General features: G+C 39.5%; 1 protein-coding gene across 1 annotated transcript in view; it reads left to right on the top strand.

Moving 5' to 3' along the window:
• The first annotated feature begins 1573 nt into the window (after nt 1-1573).
• The window catches only part of carhsp1 (calcium regulated heat stable protein 1), a 51342-nt gene continuing 25204 nt past the window's right edge, over nt 1574-27711 (top strand). The window contains exon 1 of the mRNA XM_062036246.1: nt 1574-1767. The gene's annotated coding sequence lies outside the window, so the exon portion shown is untranslated. The remainder of the gene's footprint in view (nt 1768-27711) is intronic.

The raw sequence follows: 27711 nt of genomic DNA, 5'->3' as shown, positions 1-27711 counted from the left end.
TGCGAGTCAGAAAAAAAAATTGTTTTGAAAACGGTAGAAAAATGGATGGATGTTAAAAAAAAATCCACTTTTCCCAAAATTTCCCATCCCTTCTAATTCTTAGAACTCCTGCTACTTCCACATTTGCAGATCGATTCAAACCGTTTTAACACCAAAACATTAAGACCATTTTCCACATTTAAAAAATAATCGGTTTTCCCAGAATTTTCAGGCACAAAAAATTCCTATTTAAATGAAAGCGGGAAAACATTCCCGCTCACATTTTTAATCTATCTTTCAATACATTTTTATATGTTTTGCCAGTAGAGGGAAGTGTTGCATGCATACTGTCTACTTCTTTATTTTATTAAGGTGATGGACAACATTTTCTCTGCCAAAAGAGAGCAGTACTGTGCGTACATCCTTTCAACAATTTTGCTGCATCCATATTTTTTGATTATTTAAATTTAAAAAATAAATCAAAATGGTGATGAATTAAAAATGTACTGTACTACGTAGTGCTTGTTTTTCTTTTTTTTTTTTTTAGCACTTTCATGGCTGACTAGACAGCCAATCCAGTTTTAAAATGTAGAACTTAAAATCAAAGCATTTTGTAAAATACATCAACTCGTAAAGATTAATAAATGCTTTAAAAATGTAATATCGGAAATTATCGGTATTGTTTTTTTAAATTATCGGTATCGTTTTTTTCTGTTTGTTTTTATTTTTTTTAATTAAATCAACATAAAAAACACAATATACACTTACAATTAGTGCACCAACCCAAAAAACCTCCCTCCCCCATTTACACTCATTCACACAAAAGGGTTGTTTCTTTCTGTTATTAATATTCTGGTTCCTATATTATATATCAATATATATCAATACAGTCTGCAAGGGATACAGTCCGTAAGCACACATGATTGTGCGTGCTGCTGGTCCACTAATAGTACTAACCTTTAACAGTAAATTTTACTCATTTTCATTAATTACTAGTTTCTATGTAACTGATTTTATATTGTTTTACTTTATTTTTTATTCAAGAAAATGTTTTTTATTTATTTATTTTATTTTATTATATTTTTTTTTTTAAAAAGGACCTTATCTTCACCATACCTGGTTGTCCAAATTAGGAATAATAATGTGTTAATTCCACGACTGTATATATCGGGATCTGTTGATATCGGTATCGGTAATTAAGAGTTGGACAATATCGGATGTCGGCAAAAAAAGCCATTATTGGACATCCCCAGTAAAGATTATAAATATTGCAGTAGTTGGTAAAAAAAACTACAACAACACATGGCTCAACTAAATTATACATTAGAGTCAACAGTTTGAAATTAAATTAAATCGGGTTGAATAGTTTCAAATGCAACTTTTACGTGTGCTTTAAACATTTAAAAACATTTAATGTAATAACATTTAACATGGTTATAGTGTAGTAAATTCCTCCTTGTTTTTCAAAGTAGATGCAAACATTTACATCATTTTACATGCGTGTTTTAGTCATGAAAAAGACGGCACGGTTTTGCGTGAACGCTGGAGCCGTACTTACGGTAAATCATCATTGATTGACGTCACCGTCCGGGGCAGCCCCGCCCCTTTAATAGAAGCGGGAGACAGTCTGCAAGTGCTGAAGTTCCTGGATTCTCACCCGGATTCGTCGAACGCTTTTTTTTACGAGCCAGAAACTACACAAACCTGCTCGACTCAACTTCAGTTCACCTTAATATTCCTGTTTTATTTGGCTCCTGTTCGTTCTTCGGTGTCCCGGTGAAGCAGACGGTGAGTGACACAGAACAACACGCCTTTATTCCGAAAATACCGTGTTTTTACTGCTAAGATAGCAACCATATGCTAACTAGACTGCACTTTCAGTGGTTGTTTATTTGTACTTGTTATTATCCATGCCGTGTTTGGTTGTGTTAACACTCTCTTAACAGTTGCAAACATAGTTGTTTTTATAGTTGCTTGCACTGGAAAGTGTGTTTCTGATAATAATGATGATTTATGCGTGTTTACTCTTTCTACAAACTCACCACTCTCTGTAATAAAGTGCTGGATGATGAGCATCAATAACGGGTGTCCAAACTGTCGTCCCGGGGGCCATTTGCAGTCCACACTTAGTTTTTTGCTGGCCCTCTGTTAGCCGAAAGTGGAAAACATGCACGCTTCTAACATAAAAATTAGGGTTGTACGGTATACCGGTATTAGTATAGCACCGCGATACTAATGAATCATATTCGGTACTATACCGCCTTTGAAAAGTATAAAACCCCACACCCCCGTCGTCGTCACGTTGTGTCATTGCTGGTTTTACGAGCAGAGGAGCATGTTCGGCAGCGCACAATCACGGAGTACTTACAAGCAGACACAGCGTGTAGACAGAAAAGGGAGAATGGACGCAATTTGGCTTAAAAACTAACAATAAAGGTGAAGTTATAACTAGAGATGTCCGATAATGGCTTTTTTGCCGATATTCCGATATTGTCCAACTCTTAATTACCGATTCCGATATCAACCGATACCGATATATACAACAGTCGTGGAATTAACACATTATTATGCCTAATTTTGTTGTGATGCCCCGCTGGATGCATTAAACAATGTAACGAGGTTTTCCAAAATAAATCAAATCAAAGGTATGGAAAAAAATGCCAACATGGCACTGCCATATTTATTATTGAAGTCACAAAGTGCATTATTTTTTTGAACATGCCTCAAAACAGCAGCTTGGAATTTGGGGCATGCTCTCCCTGAGAGAGCATGAGGAGGTTGAGGTGGGGGGGGGGGGGGGGGGGCATATTGTAGCGTCCCGGAAGAGTTAGTGCTGCAAGGGGTTCTGGGTATTTGTTCTGTTGTGTTTATGTTGTGTTACGGTGCGGATGTTCTCCTGAAATGTGTTTGTCATTCTTGTTTGGTGTGGGTTCACAGTGTGGCGCATATTTGTAACAGTGTTAAAGTTGTTTAAACGGCTACCCTCAGTGTGACCTGTATGGCTGTTGACCAAGTATGCTTTGCATTCACTTGTGTGTGTGAAAAGCCTTAGATATTATGTGACTGGGCCGGCACGCAAAGGCAGTGCTTTCAAGGTTTATTGGCGCTCTGTACTTCTCCCTATGTCCGTGTACACAGCGGCGTTTTAAAAAGTCATACATTTTACTTTTTGAAACCGATACCGATAATTTACGATATTACATTTTAAAGCATTTATAGGCCGATAATTTCGGCAGTCCGATATTATCGGACATCCCTAGTTATAACACTGAAATGCCCTCAAGAAGAGGTGCTTTAAGACATGGCTGGCTAGCTCGCTAGCGGCTAAAGTCCAGCCCCAGTCTGCAGTGTTTTAGCTACTTCTAAATCACTAATCCTCGTCTCCATGGCGACAAACAAAGTACGTTTCTTACAAGTATCATCCCTGCAGGACAAGAAATAGCTAAACATGCTTCACTACACACCGTAGGAGGATACAATAGCTCACCGGCGTCAAAATGTAAACAAACGCCATTGGTGGATCTACACCTGACATCCACTGTAATGATACCAAGTACAGGACCGTATCTAGTTGATACTACTATGATTATGTCGATATTTTTTGGCATCACAACATCTTTTGTTTTTATTTTTATTTTATATTATGTTCATAAACTCAGGAAATATGTCTTTGACTTTGAATGTGACCAATGTATGATCCTGTAACTACTTGTATCGGATTGATACCCAAATTTGTGGTATCATCCAAAACTAATGTAAAGCATCCAAACAACAGAAGAATAAGTGATTTATTAAATTTTAACAGAAGTGTAGATAGAACATGTTAAAAGAGAAAGTAAGGAGATATTAACAGTTAATGAACAAGTACATTAATAATTCATTTTCTACCACTTGTCCTTAATTATGTTGACAAAATAATAGAATGATAAATGACACAATATGTTAGTGCATACGTCAGCAGACTAAATTTGGAGCCTTTGTTTGTTTACTTACTACTAAAAGACAAGTTGTCTAGTATGTTCACTATTTTATTTAAGGACAAACTTGCAATAAAAAACATATGTTTAATGTACCGTAAGATTTTTTGTTAAAATAAAACAATTTTTTGTGGTCCCCTTTATTTAGAAAAGTATCGAAATAATTTTGGTACCAAAATATTGGTATCGGGACAACACTAATAGAAATGATCCAAAGCATGCAAATAAAATAAAAGAGAGGTGTCCAAACTTTTTCCACCAAGTCACAGCATTTTGAAATGTTTCTATTTTGTAACAAAAATACTGAAAATAAACATTACATACAGAACAGGCCAAAAGTTTGGACACCTTCTCATTCAATGGATTTTCTTTATTTTCATGACTATTTACATTGTAGATTGTCACTGAAGGCATCAAAACTATGAATGAACACATGTGGAGTTATGTACTTAACAAAAAAAAGGTGAAAAAACTGAAAACATGTTTTATATTCTAGTTTCTTCAAAATAGCCACCCTTTGCTCTGATTACTGCTTTGCACACGCTTGGCATTCTCTCCATGGGCTTCAAGAGGTAGTCACCTGAAATGGTTTTCACTTCGCAGGTGTGCTTGAAGCTATTTATTTATCCCACAACGAGGAAATTACAGCATTACATCAGCAAAGAAAAACAAGAGAAAACAAGTACACAAACAAAAATAAGACTAAAAATTCAAGAAAAACAAAAGAAAACAAGTACACAAACAAAAATAAGGCTAAAAATTAAAAAAAATACACAAGAAAAACAAATATTGTATGGAATTTTTTCCAGAAAAACACCAAAAACTGCAGCAACAAGTGTCATATTGACATGTGTTGATGTAAGATGCAAGGTTAGTTGCTTGAGGCAGACGTGGATAAACACTTTTTTTCCTGGATTTAGCATGCATGTTGCATAAACACTCTTGCCTTTAATTTCCATCCATCCATCCATTTTCTACCGCTTGTCCCTTTCGAGGTCACGGGGAGTGCTGGAGCCTATCTTGGCTGCATTCGGGCGGAAGGCGGTATACAGCCTGGACAATGAGCAGTGCCTGTACTTGCAGTTTAAGAACGCTACAGTACCTTTAAACTTCCCCGGCTGTGGCTTATCGCAATTACCGCGGGTCTTGTTGTTGTGTGTCAGTCAGCGCGTGCAGTGAGACAGCTTGAGCAGGGCATGATCCACCCACCCACTTGATCACCATGAGCGCATTTCCAACGGCGCCATCATCCCCACCCCAGCTCTTCCACCAGCCAGCTAATGTGTGGCCGGAACCTGACACCTTACGCTTCATTCAACCAAACTGCAGTATCGCGCCACTTCACATTCTCGGTAACGGCAACGGCGTTGCAACGATGGGAACAGTAATTAGATTATTCGTTACTGAACAAAATAACGCCGTCATTACCAACAGTGCATATTGTAGGACGACACTAAGTGTGTGTGTGTGTAAGTGCGTATCAGGAATATTATATGTGGTAAGTTGTTGGAACTTGCCCTGTACTGTAAAGTGAAGCTGATCGTTTTAGTTTTTGGCATGTCCCTTTTTAAAAAAAAAAAAAAAAGAAGCTATACACACTCGCCTGCAACTCATATTAGTACAATCTACCACTCCATTCAATGAAAACTATTGTATCAAATATGGCTGGGCGATATGGCCTTTTATTAATATCTCAATATTTTTCGGCCATGTCACGATACACGATATATATCTCCATATTTTGCCTTAGCCTTGAATGAACACTTGATGCATATAATCACAACAGTATGATGATTCTATGTGTCTACATTAAAACATTCTTCTTCTACTGCATTAATATATGCTCATTTTAAACTTTCATGCAGAGGGAAATCACAACTAAGTCAATTTACCAAAACTGTATTAATTAAACAGTTATTGAAGGCCTACTGAAAGCCACTACTACCGACCACGCAGTCTGATAGTTTATATATCAATGATGAAATAAATCTTAACATTGCAACACATGCCAATACGGCCGGGTTAACTTATAAAGTGCAATTTTAAATTTCCCGCTAAACTTCCGGTTGAAAACGTCTTTGGATGATGACGTATGCGCGTGACGTAACCAGTGAAACGCAAGTATCGGTACCCCATTGAATACAATACAAAATAGCTCTATTTTTATCTCATAATTCCACAGTATTCTGGACATCTGTGTTGGTGAATCTTTTGCAATTTGTTTAATGAACAATGAAGACTGCAAAGAAGAAAGTTGTAGGTGGGATCGGTGTATTAGCGGCGGACTACAGCAACACAACCAGGAAGACTTTGACTCAGATAGCAGACGCGCTAGCCGACGCTAGCCACCGACCGTACGGATGATCGTGGTGAAGTCCTTCATCCTTCCGTCGATCGCTGGAACGCAGGTGAGCACAAGTGTTGATGAGCAGATGAGAGCTGGCTGGCGTAGGTGGAGCGCTAATGTTTTTATCATAGCTCTGTGAGGTCCCGCTGCTAAGTTAGCTTCAATGGTGTCGTTAGCAACAGCATTTTTAAGCTTCGCCAAGCTGGAAAGCATTAACCGTGTATTTACATGTTCATGGTTTAATAGTATTGTTGATTTTCTGTCTATCCTTCCAGTCAGGGGTTTATGTATTTTGTTTCAATCTGCATTTGAGCCTGATGCCATCACGTTAGCTCCGTAGCTAAGTTAGCTTCAATGGCGTCGTTAGCAACAGCATTTTTAAGCTTCGCCAAGCTGGAAATTATTAACCGTGTATTTACATGTCCATGGTTTAATAGTATTGTTGATTTTCTATCTATCCTTCCAGTCAGGGGTTTATTTCTTTTGTTTCTATATGCAGTTAAGCACGATGCTATCACGTTAGCTCGTAGCTAAAGTGTTTCGCCGATGTATTGTCGTGGAGATAAAAGTCACTGTGAATGTCCATTTCGTGTTCTCGACTCTCATTTTCAAGAGGATATAGTATCCGAGGTGGTTTAAAATACAAATCCGTGATCCACAATAGAAAAGGGAGAAAGTGTGGAATCCAATGAGCCAGCTTGTACCTAAGTTACGGTCAGAGCGAAAAAAGATATGTCTTGCACTGCATTCTAGTCATTCACTCTGACGTTCCTCATACACAAATCTTTCATCCTCGCTCAAATTAATGGGGTAATCGTCGCTTTCTCGGTCCGAATCTCTCTCGCTGCATTGTAAACAATGGGGAATTGTGAGAAGTCCTTCCTCCGGTGACGTCACGCTACTTCCGGTAAAGGGGCAAGGCTTTTTTTATCAGCGAGCAGAAGTTGCAACTTTATCGTCAATGTTCTCTACTAAATCCTTTCAGCAAAAATATGGCAATATCGCGAAATGATCAAGTATGACACATAGAATGGATCTGCTATCCCCGTTTAAATAAAACAATTTAATTTCACTAGGCCTTTAAGCAGTGGCACAAACATTCATGTCATTTCCAAAACAGAAAGTGCAAGATTGGTAGAGACATTTTAAAACAAGCTATAAGTGCACTTTTGTGCATGATGTCACCAAGATGACATATCAAAACAATAAATTAAAGTGCTTTTTGCACAGAACGCCACTACAATAGTTAAAAACAAGTAAAGTGCACGGTGCGATACAACAATGGATAACATCACTTCAACGAAGAGAAAGACGAACAAACACAGCTCCCACCGCATTCAAGCAGCTTCTCCTCGGCGAGTCAGGCAGGGCTAAAGCAATAACAAATGCCGTTGGTGTTTTTATAGCAGTGGATTTAAGACCATATTGCATTAAAAACTAGATTTTGACCAACTTCTTTGGTGGAAGAACAATGAGCCCATATATACTCTTACTGCCAAGTTAGCCTGGCACTACCTCGCCACACCTGCTACCTCCGTGCCCAGTGAAAGGGTATTTTCCACAGCTGGAGACATTTTAACTGCAAGCAGGTCTGCTCTTTCTGCAGACAATTTGGATAAACTGTTTTTTTCTGGCAAAAAAACATGAAAATTGAGTGAAAGTCACCAGGGTTAAAGGCTGGGGGGGAAGAAAAGTTAATCAATGGCTGAGTTGACTTGAAACTGTTTAATGTTGCACTTTATTTACAAACCCCGTTTCCATATGAGTTGGGAAATTGTGTTAGATGTAAATATAAACGGAATGCAATGATTTGCAAATCCTTTTCAACCCATATTCAATTGAATGCACTACAAAGACAACATATTTGATGTTCAAACTCATAAACTTTTTTTTTTTTTTTTCAAATAATAATTAACTTAGAATTTCATGGCTGCAACACGTGCCAAAGTAGTTGGGAAAGGGCATGTTCACCACTGTGTTACATGGCCTTTCCTTTTAACAACACTCAGTAAACGTTTGGGAACTGAGGAGACACATTTTTGAAGCTTCTCAGGTGGAATTCTTTCCCATTCTTGCTTGATGTACAGCTTAAGTTGTTCAACAGTCCGGGGGTCTCCGTTGTGGTATTTTAGGCTTCATAATGCGCCACACATTTTCAATGGGAGACAGGTCTGGACTACGGGCAGGCCAGTCTAGTACCCGCACTCTTTTACTATGAAGCCACGTTGTTGTAACACGTGGCTTGGCATTGTCTTGCTGAAATAAGCAGGGGCGTCCATGGTAACGTTGCTTGGAAGGCAACATATGTTGCTCCAAAACCTGTATGTACCTTTCAGAATTAATGGCGCCTTCACAGATGTGTAAGTTACCCATGTCTTGGGCACTAATACACCCCCATACCATCACAGATGCTGGCTTTTCAACTTTGCGCCTATAACAATCCGGATGGTTCTTTTCCTCTTTGGTCCGGAGGACACGACGTCCACAGTTTCCAAAAACAATTTGAAATGTGGACTCGTCAGACCACAGAACACTTTTCCACTTTGTATCAGTCCATCTCAGATGAGCTCAGGCCCAGCGAAGCCGACGGCTTTTCTGGGTGTTGTTGATAAACGGTTTTCGCCTTGCATAGGAGAGTTTTAATTTGCACTTACAGATGTAGCGACCAACTGTAGTTACTGACAGTGGGTTTCTGAAGTGTTCCTGAGCCCATGTGGTGATATCCTTTACACACTGATGTCGCTTGTTGATGCAGTACAGCCTGAGGGATGGAAGGTCACGGGCTTAGCTGCTTACGTGCAGTGATTTCTCCAGATTCTCTGAACCCTTTGATGATATTACGGACCGTAGATGGTGAAATCCCTAAATTCCTTGCAATAGCTGGTTGAGAACGTTTTTTCTTAAACTGTTCAACAATTTGCTCACGCATTTGTTGACAAAGTGGTGACCCTCGCCCCATCCTTGTTTATGAATGACTGAGCATTTCATGGAATCTACTTTTATACCCAATCATGGCACCCACCTGTTCCCAATTTGCCTGTTCACCTGTGGGATGTTCCAAATAAGTGTTTGATGAGCATTCCTCAACTTTATCAGTATTTATTGCCACCTTTCCCAACTTCTTTGTCACGTGTTGCTGGCATCAAATTCTAAAGTTAATGATTATTTGCAAAAAAAAAACTTTTATCAGTTTGAACATCAAATATGTTGTCTTTGTAGCATATTCAACTGAATATGGGTTGAAAATGATTTGCAAAGCATTGTATTCCGTTTATATTTACATCTAACACAATTTCCCAACTCATATGGAAACGGGGTTTGTATGTAGAAGAAAAGTTTTGTCATTTTATTTAATCTGAGCAACAACTTGAAGCAATTTAATGTTGCACTTTATATGTGGAAATGTTGCACTTTTTATGTAGAAAGGTTTTGGTAAGAAACCAATTCTGAGCCTTATTTAGTTTTTATTTTATATATGTTGACTGCATTAACCCTGGCAATGGACCCTGTGTGTGTATGTATGTTATTGTTATGCTTAGCATTCATGACTGCCTGTTGTTGCACTGATCAGCCTAGTGGTGGCTCACATCCATCACACACACAGCTATTTTAAAGCAATGTTAAAAGGATAAAGCCATTGTTTACAAATTTAGGTAAATAAATAACCAGAACATTTATATTTTGTTGTTTTCTTCCTGTACCGAAAATGAACCGAACCATGACCTCTAAACCGAGGTACGTACTGAACCGAAATTTTTTTGTACCGTTACACCCTTAGTTTGTTATGCTTTCGTTTTGTTTACACTGACCTGGCTTGTTCACCAAACATATATATATATATAACACTATATATATTAATTCATGCATTGTATTACTTTATTAATTTCCGTGTAAATAACACTCATTTTTAAGGTGTGGCGACTTATTTTTTGTAGTAGTAATAGCAACTTCCTTGTTCATTTACGGAATCAATCAACAACCTTTGTTTTCATTTTATCAAACTGTACATGTTAGTCACGTCGAGGCCACATTGGGGCCTGTGTGCGTTTTATACTGGAGTCTGATAAAGATCACATTTTACTTGCAGTGTGAACAGTCAGCTGGAAAAAATCTAATTTAGAAAAAAATCTGATTTGGGCCGCTTCAGCCTGCATTAGTCTTTGAGTACTGCTATCAGTTCTCAGGTGCTGGGAATTTGTACAGTATCGGTTTAAATGTGAACGTACCAAACCAGTGAGCAATAGAAGTATTCTCCCGAAACGCAGACACGTACTGAAACGTATCCCGGCGTGACATGATCATGCATGCACAGATGTCATACTTGAAGGATTTTACCGATGGTATGTACGGATGGTTCTCATGTTAAGATGTTTTGCCGCACTGCCTTAAATTATTAGTAACTAGTAACATGCCGAAGAATAGGTTGGCAGAAAAAAATGTAGTTGCTGGTCTGAGGGAGGACAATGTTACTTCTGTTCTTTTCAGGTAACTTTGTTCTTCTTCATATTGTCTCCCTGGAGTGAGAGTGAGAATTGTTGAAACATCAATGAGGGTAGCCGGAGGGAATGGTCGGTTGAAGACTATTGTTGTTTGAAACATAAACACATCAGCTGACGCCGGGGCAAGGGTTGTTTTGTGTCGGTGAGTTGTGGGATTATTGTGACACCGTTAAAGTCAGGATGTGTCCGGCTTCAACAGGTTGAAGTGGCCAAATTGGTAAAAAGAGGTGGTAAATCAACCTCTTCACCATGTTTTGATGCTTTGTATAGCATATCTAGCAGCTCATTCATTCATACCAATGCCTTCCCTCTACAGAGAGCGCTTCTCCACATTTCTCAAGTCACTTGTGAATGCTTGTGTTCAAAACCTCTTGCTGGGGTTTTATGGCTTTACCTGCCACATTGTTTTCAAGACCCTGCATGTTGTACCATATTAGTTTTGTGTGCACATACTGCAGGCCATAGAGCCTTTAGTAGAAAATTTTGAAAAAACTCAGGTCAACTAAGGGTGTAACGGTACACACAAATTTCGGTTCGGTACGTACCTCGGTTTAGAGGTCACAGTTCGGTTCATTTTCGGTACAGTAAGAAAACAACAAAATATAAATTTTTTGGTTATTTATTTACCAAATTTGTAAACAATGGCTTTATCCTTTTAACATTAGGAACACTATAATAATTCTGCCCAAAAATAGAAATAGCTCTGTGTGTGATAGATGTGAGCCACCACTAGGCTGATCAGTGCAACAGCAGGCAGTCATGAATGCTAAGCATAACAATAACATACATATACACACAGGGCCCATTGCCAGGGTTAATGTGGTCAACATATATAAAATAAAAACTAAATAAGATAAGGCTCAGAATGGTTTCTTAACAAAACCTTTCTACATATAAAGTGCTTTTTTTGATTGATTGATTGAGACTTTTATTAGTAGATTGCACAGTACGGTACATATTCTGTACAATTGAACACTAAATGGTAACACCCGAACATGTTTTTCAACTTGTTTAAGTTGTTAATCAACATTAAACTTCCTCAAGTTGTTGCTCAGATTAAATAAAATGTCAAAACTTTTCTTCTACATATAAAAAGTGCAACATTAAATAGTTTCAAGTCAACTCAGCCTCAGATTAACTTTTCTTCCCCCCCCAGCCTTTAATCCTGGTGACTCACCCAATCTTCATGTTTTTTGCCAGAAAAATCAGTTTATCCACATTGTCTGCAGAAAGAGCAGACCTGCTTGCAGTTACAATGTCTCAGTGGATCAAAATCTAGTTTTTAATGCAATATGGTCTTAAATCTGCTGCTATAAAAACACCAACGGCATTTGTTATTGCTTCAGCCCTGCCTGACTCGCCGAGGAGAGGCTGCTTCAATGCTGTGTTTGCACAACGCTCGTCTTTATCTTCGTTGAAGCGATGTTCACTTGGGGGTGGTGACGCTTCAAATGGGTTAGCATGTTTGACGTGTTGGCAGAAGCATACCCTACTGCTGCTGAACAATGTCGGCAAACCTCCGTCCTCCATTGTTGTATCGCACCGCGAAGCCGAAGTGTTCCCAAACGGGAGATCTTAACAAGGAAGGAGGGTCTTCCAGCTCTGGCTTTTACATGTCGTCGTAGCCCGGTCGCTGCTGGCTTGCCGTGTGTTGTGCCTCGGTGTGCATTGTTAACACAACGTGCGGTACGCTACTTAATATGTCCGTGTGGAAACTCGTTCGGTACACCTCCGAACCGAACCGAAACCCCCGTACCGAAACGGTTAAATACAAATACACGTACCTTTACACCCTTAAGGTCAACCCATCCATCCATTTCCTACCGCTTATCCTTTTTGAGGTTGCAAGGGGGTGCTGGAGCCTATCTCAGCTACAATCGGGCGGAAGGCGGGGTACACCCTGGACAAGTCGCCACTCAGGGCCCTAAGGTTAACCTATACAATAATATGTATGGCAAAAAGGGATGAGAGGGTTTATTTTATTAAGAGCACACATAGGCTATGTTCACACTGCAGGGTCGGATGTCCAATTCGGATATTTTTGTCAAATCCGTTCTTTTTAGTAGCCGTTCACGTTACAAAACAAATGCGATTTCTAATGGGAATGCACGCAATGCAGTGCAGGGTCATCTCAAACTACGAAACTAACTCACAAATAAAAATTTGATGACTACTTGTCGTCTAAAAGCTGTGGGGAAAAACAGTGCTACTACTAGTGAGGTGCGATACCTCTGATTTTCTTTCAATCTGATACTGAATCAAATATACCCTTAGAGAAAAATCTTATTTAAAACATTTGTATGCTCGTAAAACACTTAAAACCCTTTAGCATATCCGTATGTGGAATTAAATTATGGAATGGATTAACCAAAGAAATCAAGCAAAGCACCAATATGATTCAGTTTAAGAGACTGTTCAAACTACAAGTGTTCACAAAGTACACAGAACAATAATTTATGATGAATATCTTGAACCCTTTTTTTTCTTTTAAGATAAAGATTATTTATGTATTTAATATTTGTTTACTTACTATGGTATATTTATTTATTCACTGTTCTGTTACAGAGAACAAGGAAATGGGATAAAATTGCTATGGTATGAAAAGGGGTTGGGTTAAATGAGCACAGCTTCTTCATACTCCTTTTCGGACGTGCTGTAATGAAACAACTGGAAATATGTTATGCATTACATTGTATCGTATGCATGTTAAAAAAAAAAAAGGAACTGAACTGAAAATTCAGGCTTATACGATACTGATACTTTGTGGTAATGTACCTAATGTGTCTGCTAAAATCTTAAAAAGTTGTGTATTTCAAATAATAACATAGCATTAATAATAGTTATTTATTAATATCATATTTTTATCTTTATAATATTGGTTTATTTCAAACTCTGAAGTATGTTGAGGTAGTTGCTTGAATAACAATATAGGCAAGGTAATACAACAGAAAAAACAAAGGACACAATTAGGGATGTCCGATAATGGCTTTTTGCCGATATCCGATATTCCGATATTGTCCAATACAACGCAAACCGTTGGCCAACCAAAAAGTAACCACAGAACACTATACGGTATTGTGTTCTGTGGTTACTTCTTGGTTGGCCAAGCGGAGGTGATGACAGGCTGTCCTCACACAGGTCCGCACGGACCTGGAGGGGGCGTGCCTTAAGTCCGGCTGGAAATCGGGAGAAATTCGGGAGAATGGTTGTCCCGGGGAGAGGCACTGAAATTCGGGAGGGTTGGCAAGTATGAGATATTCTCACTTCTTTTCTTTTGTCGAGCACAAAGAAAAGAACATTTTAGTTAAATGTAAGTTGTGTCTTGGATCAAAGATCCCGTCTACTGCCCAAAACAACAATTCAAATCTGCCTGGTTAGGCTTTGTGTATGTCACGTGTGCCTTCCTTAGGTGAAGCCAGGTTTACAGCTATGTTGTTATTATGCTGTTTGTTACTTATGTATGTTATGTTGCAGCTATTTAAAATAGTTTTGTCAATTTGTTCTGGCCTGAAATAAATTGGCCCTTTGAAACATATCTTTGTCTTTGTGTTGTATGTAGACCACATTGCTTAGCAGAGTTCAGTGATGCAAATGCATGTCAAGTTGATCAACAGATTGTATTATTCTCCAGTGCAATAACAGTACTGAAATGAAGGCTAAAGGGGCATTAATGGGAGTTTTTAAAAAAAAAAAAAAAAAAAAAGGAGAAAAATAAGTAACTAGTTACTTTTCACAGTAACACATTACTTTTTGGTGTAAGTAACTGAGTTAGTAACTGAGTTACTTTTGAAATAAAGTAACTAGTAACTAAGTAGTTACTGGTTTTCAGTAACTAACCCAACACTGTACGTAAGTAGTAAAACCTTAAAGTCGCATCTTAAGTGCACAGGAAGCTAGTGCAGGTGAGCCAGTATAGGTGTGTATATATATATATATATGTTTATAGGTATATACAGTATAAGTATATGTATATAGGTATATAAAGGTATATACAGTATAGGTATACTGTGTATATATATATATATATATATATATATATATATATATATATATATATATATATATATATATATATATATATATATATATATATATATATATATATATATATATATATATATATATATATATATATATATATATATATAGGTAGGTAGGTAGGTATATAAAGGTATAGACAATATAGGCGTAATATGATCAAACTTTCTTGTTCTTGTCAAAAGTCTAGCAGCTGCATTTTGTACCAACTGTAATCTTTTAATGCTAGACATAGGGAGGCCCGAAAATAACATGTTACAGTAATCGAGACGAGACGTAACGAACGCATATAAATATTAGAGCGGAAAGATCTGGTTTCGGCGGTATCGATATTTGAGTATCGATCCGCACATCTTTAGCTACTACTGCTACTGCTCGCCTGTTGTGGCCGAGACCTCCGCAGCCGTATCTTAAGTCTTCATTGGTCATTTCAAATGCCATCTCCTTAAAAAACCCCACTACTGGTTGTGTAGTTACATGACAGGCAACCACATCCCACAAAGTGTGAAGGCTGCTAGAAAACCATGCGGCACTGTTCCATCCAGTCCGCTACATAGAAGCGTCATGGAGGAACAATCAAACACATAAACTTGAGTACAATGGGACGGCGTGGCGAAGTTGGTAGAGTGGCCGTGCCAGCAATCGGAGGGTTGCTGGTTACTGGGGTTCAATCCCCACCTTCTACCATCCTAGTCACGTCCGTTGTGTCCTTGGGCAAGACACTTCACCCTTGCTCCTGATGGCTGCTGGTTAGCGCCTTGCATGGCAGCTCCCGCCATCAGTGTGTGAATGTGTGTGTGAATGGGTGAATGTGGAAATACTGTCAAAGCACTTTGAGTACCTTGAAGGTAGAAAAGCGCTATACAAGTATAACCCATTTATCATAATTTATTATTTACAACGCGAGCATAGTAGCACTTTGACTACAATAAGGATGACGTTGACCAAAAAGTACAACAGCAGTTAGCCATGGGATAATCGCGCATTAACCGAAACTGAGGTAGAATCGTGATTTCTGCCATAATCACATTATGTAGACTGCAAGCTAATTGTGTCTGGATATTTGTGATCACTCTTCTTAGTCTCAGTATAGTAGATTTCATTCGGATTGGTTGGTTTCTTGGCATGGAACCAGCTTTATAGCATAGTCTACAAATGTCTTCAGGGCTTTGGAAAGGCCTAATTCAGAAGCTTAATATTAGCCTGTTTTATCCATTCCAGAACCAGTTTTTGATGTGTTCGGGAAATTGGGATTATTGTCCTTTCGGAACATTAGCGAGTCCAAGTTTTGGCTGTCCGGCTGTTGATTTAAAGTGGATTTAGGGATTTAGTTTGTATCCTCCATGATTAAAACAAACACAATAAGAGAATGCCTAGAGAGTTTCTACTGCTGGAGCTCTACAGGTCTGGCAATACACTGGAATAGACGTAGTAGCAGTCTGAGTCAGCTTCAAAAGAAAGTGTCTCTGCTGCATCAGCTGTGTCACGCTGGCTTTGTGCTTTTATGGATTGTGTACTTGAGGCCACTAGCCCTGCCAGACAACTGAAAATCGAGCAGGTCACTCTGACTCAGATGTGACTGGAGTCCATGCAAGGACAGGCAGATATAACACAATACAATAGTATCTGTATGGAAAGTAAATAGGTTTGTTATTGTAAAATTCAGAACAGTGAATCAATAATGATCAATACAGTAGTATATGCTCATCATGCAGCGCATCCGGAAATATTTCACAGCGCTTCACTTTTTCCACTTCTGTTACAGCCTTATTCCAAATTGGAATAAATTCATTTTTGTCCTCAACATTCTAGACACAATGTCAAAAGGTTTTTAAAAAAAAAAAAAAGTGTGTTAATTTACTAAAAATGAAAACATAAAAAATCACATGCACATATGTATTTACAGACTTTGCTCAATACTTTGTTGATGCACTTTTGTTAGCAATTACAGCCTCAAGCTTGGCTTGTTTTACATGTAGAAAAAAAATCACAATATGATCCCTAGAAAGTACCAGTATAATGGAAAAAGAAGTTGACTTTATATGTACACAGCTGCGTTTTAAAAAGTCATAAATTTTACTTTTAGAAACCGATACCGATAATTTCCGATATTACATTTTAAAGCATTTAACGGCCGATATTATCGGACATCCCTAGTATTAACATCACAGAAAAGAAACTGTTTAAGTCATACTTGCCAACCCTCCCGTTTTTAGCGGGAGAATCCCGGTATTCAGCGCCTCTCCCGACAACCTCCCGGCAGAGATTTTCTCCCGACAAACTCCCGGTATTCAGCCGGAGCTGGAGGCCACGCCCCCTCCAGCTCTGTGGGGACAGCCTGTTCTCACGTCCGCTTTCCCACAATATAAACAGCTTGCCTGCCCAATGACGTCATAACATCTAGGGCTTTTAGAGAGTAGAGCACACAACAAGGAGACGAAGCAGAAGAACGAGGAAATTACAAACATGGCGACGCCGTCGACGAGCAAGATGAAGAAATACGCTTGCAAGTTCCAAAACGAATGGAAACAAGAATTTCAGTTCATCCAGGACAGTTTGAAGGGGAAGGTGTATGTTGCCTGTAAATTTTGTAGAACAGACTTCTCCATTGAACACGGTGGCCGAAATGATATACTCATCATGAACGGAGAAGTTAAACAGGACAATACTGCCATCTAATGGATAGCCACCGTAACACTGAAATTCAAGTTGTTGTTTCTTTTTCTATGTAAATAAAATATATATATATATATATATATATATATATATATATATATATATATATATATATATATATATATATATATATATATATATATATATATATATATATATATATATGTATGTATGTATGTATGTATATATATGTATATATATATATATATATATATATATATATATATATATATATATATATATATATATATATATATATATGTGTATATATATATATATATATATATATATATGTGTATATATATATGTGTATATATATATGAAATACTTGAGTTGGTGAATTCTAGCTGTAAATAACCACGCCCCCCGCCCCCTACCCCCCACCTCCCGATATTGGAGGTCTCAAGGTTGGCAAGTATGGTTTAAGTAGTACAGAATTACATAACATAAATAAAATAGAAAAACATTATTTCTACGCAAAATAAATAACAAAGCTGTGCAAATAATACAAAATGTATCAAACTCAGATTAAAAAAAATACATTTGCTTGCGGGCACTTTTTGATTTTCCTACCTTGTTCGATGACCCGCCCTATCTAGCCTCTGATTGGCCTGTCCCTAACCAATCGTGACTCATCATAGTAAACAACCAACCAATCATGGATGTTCTTATACGTGCAAGCACGTCTTGGAAGGAGGAAGGGGAGGGGTTTAGTAGCCCGTGGAGGAGGAGCGGGGGAGAACAAGGAACACAACAAATAAGCGGCGTTTGGTAATTTTAACGTAAAATAAATTATATCGATATTTTCTTAATTCATATCTTGTTTAAAAATATATCTATATATCTTACAAACTCGATATATTGCCCAGCCCTAATTTTAGGTATTTAAAACAAATAAATATAACTTGGTCAAAAGATTTCCGTGTGTGGATTTTGAGCACATTCAATAATACCGTGATAATAATGATAATTGGGATAATTTTGGTCTCGATGACTGTGGTATTAAATGTTCATATTATTATATCCCTAATTGGATGGAATATATCGTTTTTTTTCCAGTATCGCACAGCACTACTGTCGTCGCAATCAATGTATTCATTAGTAGAAACGACTGCACCAGATAATATTTGCGACTCTACGGCAGGTAATTATTCCCCTCAGTTGAAATGTGATGATGCAGCGAGGGGACAGTAAAATATTTCATCCGCACAGTGAAGAAGGTGTGAATTGCAGTTTACATCAGTCAGAGGATGCGGCGCTGACGCACGTCGAGGATGAATCATACCGTTGTGGGATCAGGACCCTCTTCTGCCGTTGCGTCAACACATCACATTTGGCCTTGGACATGCACACGCACACCCACACACGCTTTCAAGCCCACCAAGAGAGCAATATAATAGGCTGTTTTGTGTTTAACGTTCGGGATTTTTTTGCCTCTCCACGTGAATTAGCATTTGTCACATGTCTGCGCATTCAGTTCCTCAATTACCTGACTCCAGCTTTCAACGAATGTCTCCTTCATGTTATGTAATATGCATGCATTCTTCCCTGATCTAATATGACCTCACCCGCAACTTCTGATCTTAACATGTCATTGACACAGTGGTGGATTCTTATTCATTTGAATACATTGAACGCCTGTCGGTTCATTTTTAAGGAAGTCGATGGTGAAAAATACTCAAAATCAGTCTGATAGTTTATATATCAATGATGAAATCTTAACATTGCAACACATGCCAATCCGGGTTAACTTATAAAGTGTAATTTTAAATTTCCCGCCACACTTCCGGTTGAAAACATCTAGATATGATGACGTATGCGCGTGACGTCAACGGTTGATACGGAAGTATTCGGACCCATTGAATCCAATACAAAAAAGCTCTGTTTTCATCCCAAAATTCCACAGTATTCTGGACATCTGTGTTGGTGAATCTTTTGCAATTTGTTTAATGAACAATGAAGACTGCAAAGAAGAAAGCTGTAGGTGCGATCGGTGTATTAGCGGCGGACTACAGCAACACAACCAAGAGGACTTTGAGGATAGCAGACGCGCTAGCCGAACGACATCACCTTGACTTCCTCCGTCTCCGGGCCGCCAACCGCATCGGTGATCGGGTGAAGTCCTTCGTCGTACCGCCGGTCGCTGGAACGTAGGTGAGCACGGGTCGTGATGAGCAGATGAGAGCTGGCGTAGGTGCAGAGCTAATGTTTTTAGCATAGCTCTGTCGAGGTTCCGTAGCTAAGTTAGCTTCAATGGCGTCGTTAGCAACAGCATTGCTAAGCTTCGCCAAGCTGGAAAGCATTAACCGTGTAGTTACATGTCCAGAGTTTGGTAGTATTGTTGATCTTAAGTCTATCCTTCCAGTCAGGGACTTATTTGTTTTGTTTCTATATGCAGTAAAGCCCGATGCTATCACGTTAGCTCAGTAGCTAAAGAGCTTCACCGATGTATTGTCGTGGAGATAAAAGTCACTGTGAATGTCCATTTCGCGTTCTCGACTCTCATTTTCAAGAGGATATAGTATCCGAGGTGGTTTAAAATACAAATCCGTGATCCACAATAGAAAAAGGAGAGAGAGTGGAATCTAATGAACCCTTGTACCTAAGTTACGGTCAGAGCGAAAAAAGATACGTTCTGCACTGCACGCTAGTCCTTCACTTTAACGTTCCTCATCCACAAATCTTTCATCCTCGCTCAAATGAATGGGGTAATCGTCGCTTTCTCGCTGCTGGTGTAAACAATAGGAAAATGTGAGCAGTCCTTCCTCCGGTGTCGTCACGCTACTTCCGGTAGGGGCAAGGCTTTTTTTTTATCAGAGACCAAAAGTTGCGAACTTTATTGTCGTTGTTCTCTACTAAATCCTTTCAGCAAAAATATGGCAATATCGCGAAATGATCAAGTATGACACATAGAATGGATCTGCTATCCCCGTTTAAATAAAAAAAATTCATTTCAGTAGACCTTTAAGGCTTTTTTTTGTTCCACTGACATTGCATCAGATTGTGTGATGTTACGGCACCCACCAAATTTTTAAGAAATATGTACTTTTACATATATTAGCCGGACTGGACTATAAGCTGCAGATATACAGTACAGGCCAAAAGTGTGGACACATCTTCACAACACAAGTGATGGTCCCAACCCCATTGATAAAGCAAGAAATTCCACTAATCAACCCTAATAAGGCACACCTGTGAATAGGGCTGGGCGATATATCGAACATACTCGATATATCGCGGGTTTGTCTCTGTGCGATATAAAAAATGACTATCGTGATATTCGAGTATACGTTCTCACGCAGTTGCTTTCTGTCTTGCCTCTTGGTGAGGGCGGTCGCATTTTTCTCCTCTCCCTCCTTCCCTGCTTGCTTTCTTGTGTCCTTGTCTTTGTCTGAACTTTTTTGAAGCCTCTTTTCTTGCGCTGTCGTCAAATCTAAACATCAAAATTAATATGATCAGCTGGACTCTCGACGCAATTGACACAGTCTTTTCAACAAGGAAAAGAGGTTCGGGGGAGCCTGGCTGCCCCGATGGAACCATTGCTGCGGGGTACGTGAGAGATTCCTGGAATACTTGGAGACTCATGTGCCTCTCAGTCCTTTCCATCGAGGACGTGGAAGACATCTACCTATTTGGAACCGTGATCGCAGGGCATTTGCTGATTAGGCTGGGCATTGCTCTGGTGCATCGTCAAATTCGGAAGACGATGGCAGCCACTCAAGGGGCCCAAAGGCTGTTCAACGCATTTGAAGGATTGGGTCGTGCTGTGCTCGCAAAATGGATATCATCTTGGAGAAGTTTGCAGAGAAAGAATAATTAAATTGGAATTGAGAGAGCCAGCACACTGACACAGAGCAGGAATGTCATTGTTTTGACTGCTCGAAGAAAAACATCTTAATCTACGATTTGACTCCCTCAAATGGCCTTGATGCTATCAGGAACAGGCTGTTCTGAAGAACTCCCCCGAGGACTCCTCAAAGATGGACGCTTTTGACCTTCCTTTTTTTCAAAAAGCACCTGGGTCGAACTTTTGAGATCGGCCTCAGTCCACAAAGACATTCCAACACCTCACCCAAGTTAATTGGGCATACATGCACGCACACGCCCCTCCCCAAATCAACGCCTTCACCACTGCTTAATTCCTCCGGGGTTGTGGGGGCTGAGTAGCGCTTTAATAGCGGCAGCCGGCCTCCAGGGTTCCAACTCCCCCCTCCTCTGTTGCGAGTTGTTGTGATTACATGTACCATGTTTATGTGTGCCATGCCATGTGAGGTTTTTTCCTCGGACTCAGTCTGGACCACTCCTGAGGGTCCAGCCTCAGACTGATATTTTTTTTTACTCTTCCCCCTTTCCCAATGTCACCTTTTTCCCACCTTTTTTAAGGAGCGCTGTAAGTGGCTGATCCGTTGGCGGTCCCGTCTTGTCCCCCTGTAACGTATGTCGGCTCTTAGCGGGATTGTGCCGAAAATGTAATTTCAGTTCTTATGTGTCTTGTACATGTTAAGAATGGACAAAATAAAGCTGCTGTCTGCTGTCTTTTAGCTGCGGGCTTTACACTACAGGCTTTTATCACTCTCTCTTGTCTCTGCTTCTCAGAGACATAAAACAAGCGCACCTTCTTACATACGTCACATACGTATACACCCTCGCGAGCAGAGAGGTAGCGGCATGAGTAACGTTAGCTGTGGTGCGAGTGGTAATACGAGAGAAAGAAGGTGCGAATCTGGTAACAAATGAAGGAAGAATTAATTCCCAAGAAAAACAGCAGGGGGTCCATCGTCTGGCGGTGGTTTGGCTTCAAGCGGGAATATGTCGAACAGACAACCGTAATTTGTCAAATGTGGGGCAAAAGTGTTGCTACAAAAAGTAGCATTACTGCTAATGTGACAAAGCTCAAACACAATTTCGTTGACATGTATGACTTAAGTGTTATTATGACAATGACAATAAAGGAATTGATTGATTGTATGGCGAAGTGGGTAGAGCGGCCGTGCCAGAAACCTGAGGGTTGCAGGTTCGCTCCCCGCCTCTTGACATCCAAATCGCTGCCGTTGTGTCCTTGGGCAGGACACTTCACCCTTGCCCCCGGTGCCACTCAAACTGGTGAATGAATGATGAATGATGAATGATAGGTGGTGGTCGGAGGGGCCGTAGGCGCAAACTGGCAGCCTCGCTTCCGTCAGTCTACCACAAGGCAGCTGTGGCTACAAATGTAGCTTACCACCACCAGGTGTGAATGAATGATGGGTTCCCACTTCTCTGTGAGCGCTTTGAGTATCTAATAATAGAAAAGCGCGACATAAAATCTAATCCATTATTATTATTATTATTAATTTAGCAGCTGTTTCAAAGTGACCGTATCGACATTGTTTAGTTTAGGACATGTTTTGGGGATGAATAACTGCTACCAGACACGTTATTTTCCAAAACAAATGTTCCTTCTCCTCACAATGATAGCATTTATGTCGATTTCCCTGATATTATTTTGCGTTGAACAGCGAATTCCGTTTTATTGGCCAATTATGTGACTCAGTCCGTGGTGACGACAACGCAGAAATGAATGGGCACGTTGCGCGGCCCATTAATTATAATTTTTTTTTAGATTGTCATATTTTCATCATTGTGGAAAGCCAAAATCAAAGTTAAATTAATTGTCCAGCCGTTTTTTGCTGTGCAGGGGAAGACCGTTCTTTTATTGGGAAATATTACTGTGCGATCTCATCTTTGTTGGCATGACGCTTCCTACCCTCCCTAACCGATTGAAATAACCTGCTATGCTTTTACTTCCAATTAGCAGTCAATCAGAGTTATGGTCTGCTCCGATAATGTTTGTGTCACAACCACAGAGCATTGTGGTCTGCCTGTAAGGCTCAAGACAGGATGGGAGGCAACAGGACTTCCTGCCACACAAAAATGATCGTCGTATTCAAACAATACGAGGATCTCACCTTAGACATATTGTACACTCCAAACCTGAGCTCTTTTGTCGCTCTGCTTCTCAGAGACATAAAACAAGCGCACTGTAGATGAGTGTTCAGTTCAGCAAGAAACGATGGAACTCCGATTTATGAACCTAACTGGTTCTTGAACAGGGTTCGTAAATAGTAGTCTGTATAGTAAACTTCTGCATAGGAAACAATGTAAATATGAATAATTGGTTCTAGCCTCGGCAAAAGTCCATATTTTACTGAAGGTTTGTACACTTTTTTTAACACAATATAACATTCTATACAGTACTCTATATCAAACAAACATAACAAGGGGGATGGATCAGCTTTCTCTTTAATAAGAAGCCAAAACAACAACAAGCTGAACTCTCTGCCACACACACACACACACACACACACACACACACACACACACACACACACACACACACACACACACACACACACACACACACACACACACACACACACACACACAAGACCCTTTGGTGCCCCCACAAACAATCTGAATTCACAAAAATAATTAAAGCCGGGATATCCTAATTTTAGGGCTGCAACAACAAATCGATTAAAATCGATTATAAAAATAGTTGGCGATTTAATTTAGTCATCGATTCGTTGGATCTATGCTATGCGCATGCGCTGAGGCTACGTTTTGTTATTTTTTTTTATTTTTTATAAACCTTTATTTATAAAGTGCAACATTTACAAACAGCTGATAAACAATAATCAAAATAAGTACAAAAACAGTGCCTGGGCGGCGCTGAGGCTACGTCTCATGAGGTGGCAGTAAGTCAGCCAATCATGTGTCATGTGCAGCTCACGTGACGCCGCCGTCTCCTTTGCTGGAAACATTCGAATATACATACGTATACGCCCTCGCGGAGCAGAGAGGTAGCAGCATGGGTAACGTTAGCTGTGGTGCGAGTGGTAATACGAGAGAAAGAAGGTGCGAATCTGGTAACAAATGAAGGAATAATTAATTCCCAAGAAAAACAGCACGGGGTCCATCGTCTGGCGGTGGTTTGGCTTTAAGTGGGAATATGTCGAACAGACAACCGTAATTTGTCAAGTGCGGGGCAAAAGCGTAGCTGCATAATGCTACAAAAAGTAGCATTACTGCTAATATGTAGCATCATTTGAAAAGTCACCCGCTAGAGAATGAAGAGTGCTTACTCCGCATGTCAACATCTCCGTTCGGTGCCACACCAACAAAATGCCGAGGCAACCATTTCCACATCAACACCGTATGAAAAAAAAAAACGACATAAGGAGATAACGTCCGCAGGAACCTACCACATAGCGAAGGACATACACAATTTGATTTCCTATTATGCAGCTCATTTTTATTTGATAGTTATGAAATATCTTGTGTGACATCATGCACAAAAGTGCACTTTATTTGTTTTAAGCTATTGTAGTGGCGTTCTGTACAAAAAGTGCACTTTAATTTAGTGTTGTTTTGATAAGTCATCTTAGTGACTTCATGCACAAAAGTGCACTTATAGCTTGTTTTAAAATGTCTGACAATCTTGCACTTTCTGTTTTGAAATGACATGAATGTTTGTGCCACTGCTTAATAACTGTTTAATTAATATAGTTTTGGTCAATTGACTTAGTTGTGATTTCCCTCTCTGCATGAAAGTTTAAAATGAGCATATATTAATGCAGTATGAACAAGAATGTTTTAATGTAGACACATAGAATCATCATACTACTGTTCATTCAAGGCTAAGGCAAAATATCGCGACATATATTGTGTATCGCGATATGACCTACAAATATCGAGATATTAAAAAAAAGGCCATATCGCCCAGGCCTACTTGATAGGTAAGTCAGGCGTTTACGTTTTCTTATTACTGGTACTTGTAATAAATGGAAATGGACATTTGGTATGTAAACTATATTGTCCAATACAGTCTATGATCTTGTCTAACAAAGCTAGTATGTTCCTGCAACGAATGCTTAGCATGCTAGCCTGGTCAATGACACATCAACATATAGGCTAACGGAGGAAATATATGCCCGTTAGCCTGTACATTGATGTGTCATCCAACTGACAGGTTTTATTTGTCGAAAATATATTTTGTCCTATGTGCATATGGGTAGGGTCAGTGCCTATTTCCTTCTCAATATGCTGATACGCTGAGGAAGTGGGTTCCAACATCAGCACGGCTCTCATGGCAATGTGAAACGTATGGACACAGCCAAATCACACGATAAAACAATTCCTCATTTGTGTTGGCATATTGTGGACTACATGGCATGGCACTATATGGCGATCTGAAACGTTTGAAACAGTAGCTTATAGGCATACCTTGGTCAAATGTCTCCTCTTTAGTTTTGGGCGTACATTAGGCTGCTAAGCATGCTCTGCTTATTTTCAGCAGTATAACCATTGCTAGCATTGGTTGTAGTTGGTTTTAGTCTTTGTTTTCTGATAGCACTGACAATAACTAAATGATTGCCATTTGTTGTGATCTTGTACGCAGGCATGATGTATTTCTTCCTGAAAATAGCCTCATTTCTGTGTAAAATGGAGAGCCCAGTCGATTGAGCTGGATTCGGCTGCGTATCTGGCAACCTCAGTCAGGGAGAGGGGGAGGGGACTACAGAATTTTGACCGTGATTGCAGTACCATTTCTGGCCACATTATTACATATGGCTCCTTTAACTCTAACAACCATTTTGCTACAAAAAATAACACTCTAACAAAGTACAGTGCACTTGGCCTTGTTGTCGGAGAATGTGCAGCTGCCTGGAGCAAGCAGTGTGTGTGTGTGTGTGTGCTGAAAGAGACAACGAGGAGGCGAGTCTTTACTGGCTTGTGTCCCGCGAGTGCCTTTCTCCTATATATACTGTAAGTCCGCTTTGGCATCTTTTTCCAGAAAAGTTCAGTCTCATCACAACTAAAAACTTACTGCGGTGCAAAGCCTGCTTCATCGATTCTTCCATACAAGCGAGCCCGAATGATGTACTCCTCGCAAACAGTCTTTTATTTTTTATTTTTTTACTCAACAGCGATTCCCTCGTTTCTTCTATGCTGGTCTGTTGTCTTTTTAGGACTCCTATTGAGTTAGCAAAATAGACAAAGCTTGTCAAAAGGCGAAAAAAAAGGCAGAAAAGGCACACATTCTGAAGTGACTATGATGTGGAGGGCTCCGTCTCCCCAAACTGGCAGAGCCCTACGACGCAAAATGAATGAATGGATGAAGTGCTCGTACACATGAACATGGTTCGCACACGGAGGCATATTGGCTCGATCTAATGGTTCCTTAAATCAAAAAGTCCTTTCATATACTGGGGACTTTTGTCAGAGAAGTAAGGAGAATTGAAAATAAATAAGGATTTTTGAAACTTTGTTTTCTTTTATTTGTATTTTTTATTTTTTTAATCTTTCTGTTTTCGTATAATATTTTATTTACTATATACTGTATCTCACAGAGCCCCTGCGGTAATCCATCTTTATTGCAATGACAATATATCTTTCGTACATGTGTGTGAAAGCTGCCTTCCAGTGGGTCCTCCTGACCAAGCATTTCCAGGCGAGCCCGTTTCATTGTTACAAGACAGTTTTTATTCTTCCAAATAAGTCTCTTGGTGCTTTTCAGCAGTCGTCTTTTTGTCAATGTTCGTCGTGCTCTCGCTCTCCCCCAGCTCCAACAACGTCTCTCCTCCCGGTTGCTGCTTATACAGAGCGACGGGTGATTAGATAACAAGGCCCAGGTGGGCCATCTACGCACCTGTCGCTGACCTCGAGGCCGGTCCTGGCACACCCCGCCTTGCTGCAGGCCACTCTCCCCTCCACAATGTGTAACTCATTCTTACGGCGGATAACAATACAACAAGAAAATATGTTTTGTTAGTTGCTGTGGTATATTCCAGGTTAATACTGCCATGCTTTTATTTTGAAGTTTACTTTGCACCGAGAAAAGTATAGTAGCAATCTTGCTGCGGGTAACTGCAGACCAGAGGTTAAAATGATAATATTCACAATAGGGAATTATATTATACGATAAACATTTCTACGTCGTACTAAAATATATGACAACCATATCACATAGCACTAGTCACACTTGTAGGTGTTTGATTGGACTGTGATCACATCAAAAGTGCAAAGTTCTTTTAAACTATTGAATAACCTCTTGTTTTATAAATGTATGTATGTACCGTATTTTACGGACTACAAGTCGCAGTTTTTTTCATAGTTTGGCCGGTGGTGCGACTTATACTCAGGAGCGACTTAT

This window comes from Entelurus aequoreus, linkage group LG25, assembly GCF_033978785.1.
Source record: "Entelurus aequoreus isolate RoL-2023_Sb linkage group LG25, RoL_Eaeq_v1.1, whole genome shotgun sequence".
In the NCBI taxonomy this organism is placed as follows: Eukaryota; Metazoa; Chordata; class Actinopteri; order Syngnathiformes; family Syngnathidae; genus Entelurus; species Entelurus aequoreus.
The sequence above is the reverse complement of the archived record's forward strand: the minus strand, read 5'-3'. Positions and strand labels throughout refer to the sequence as shown.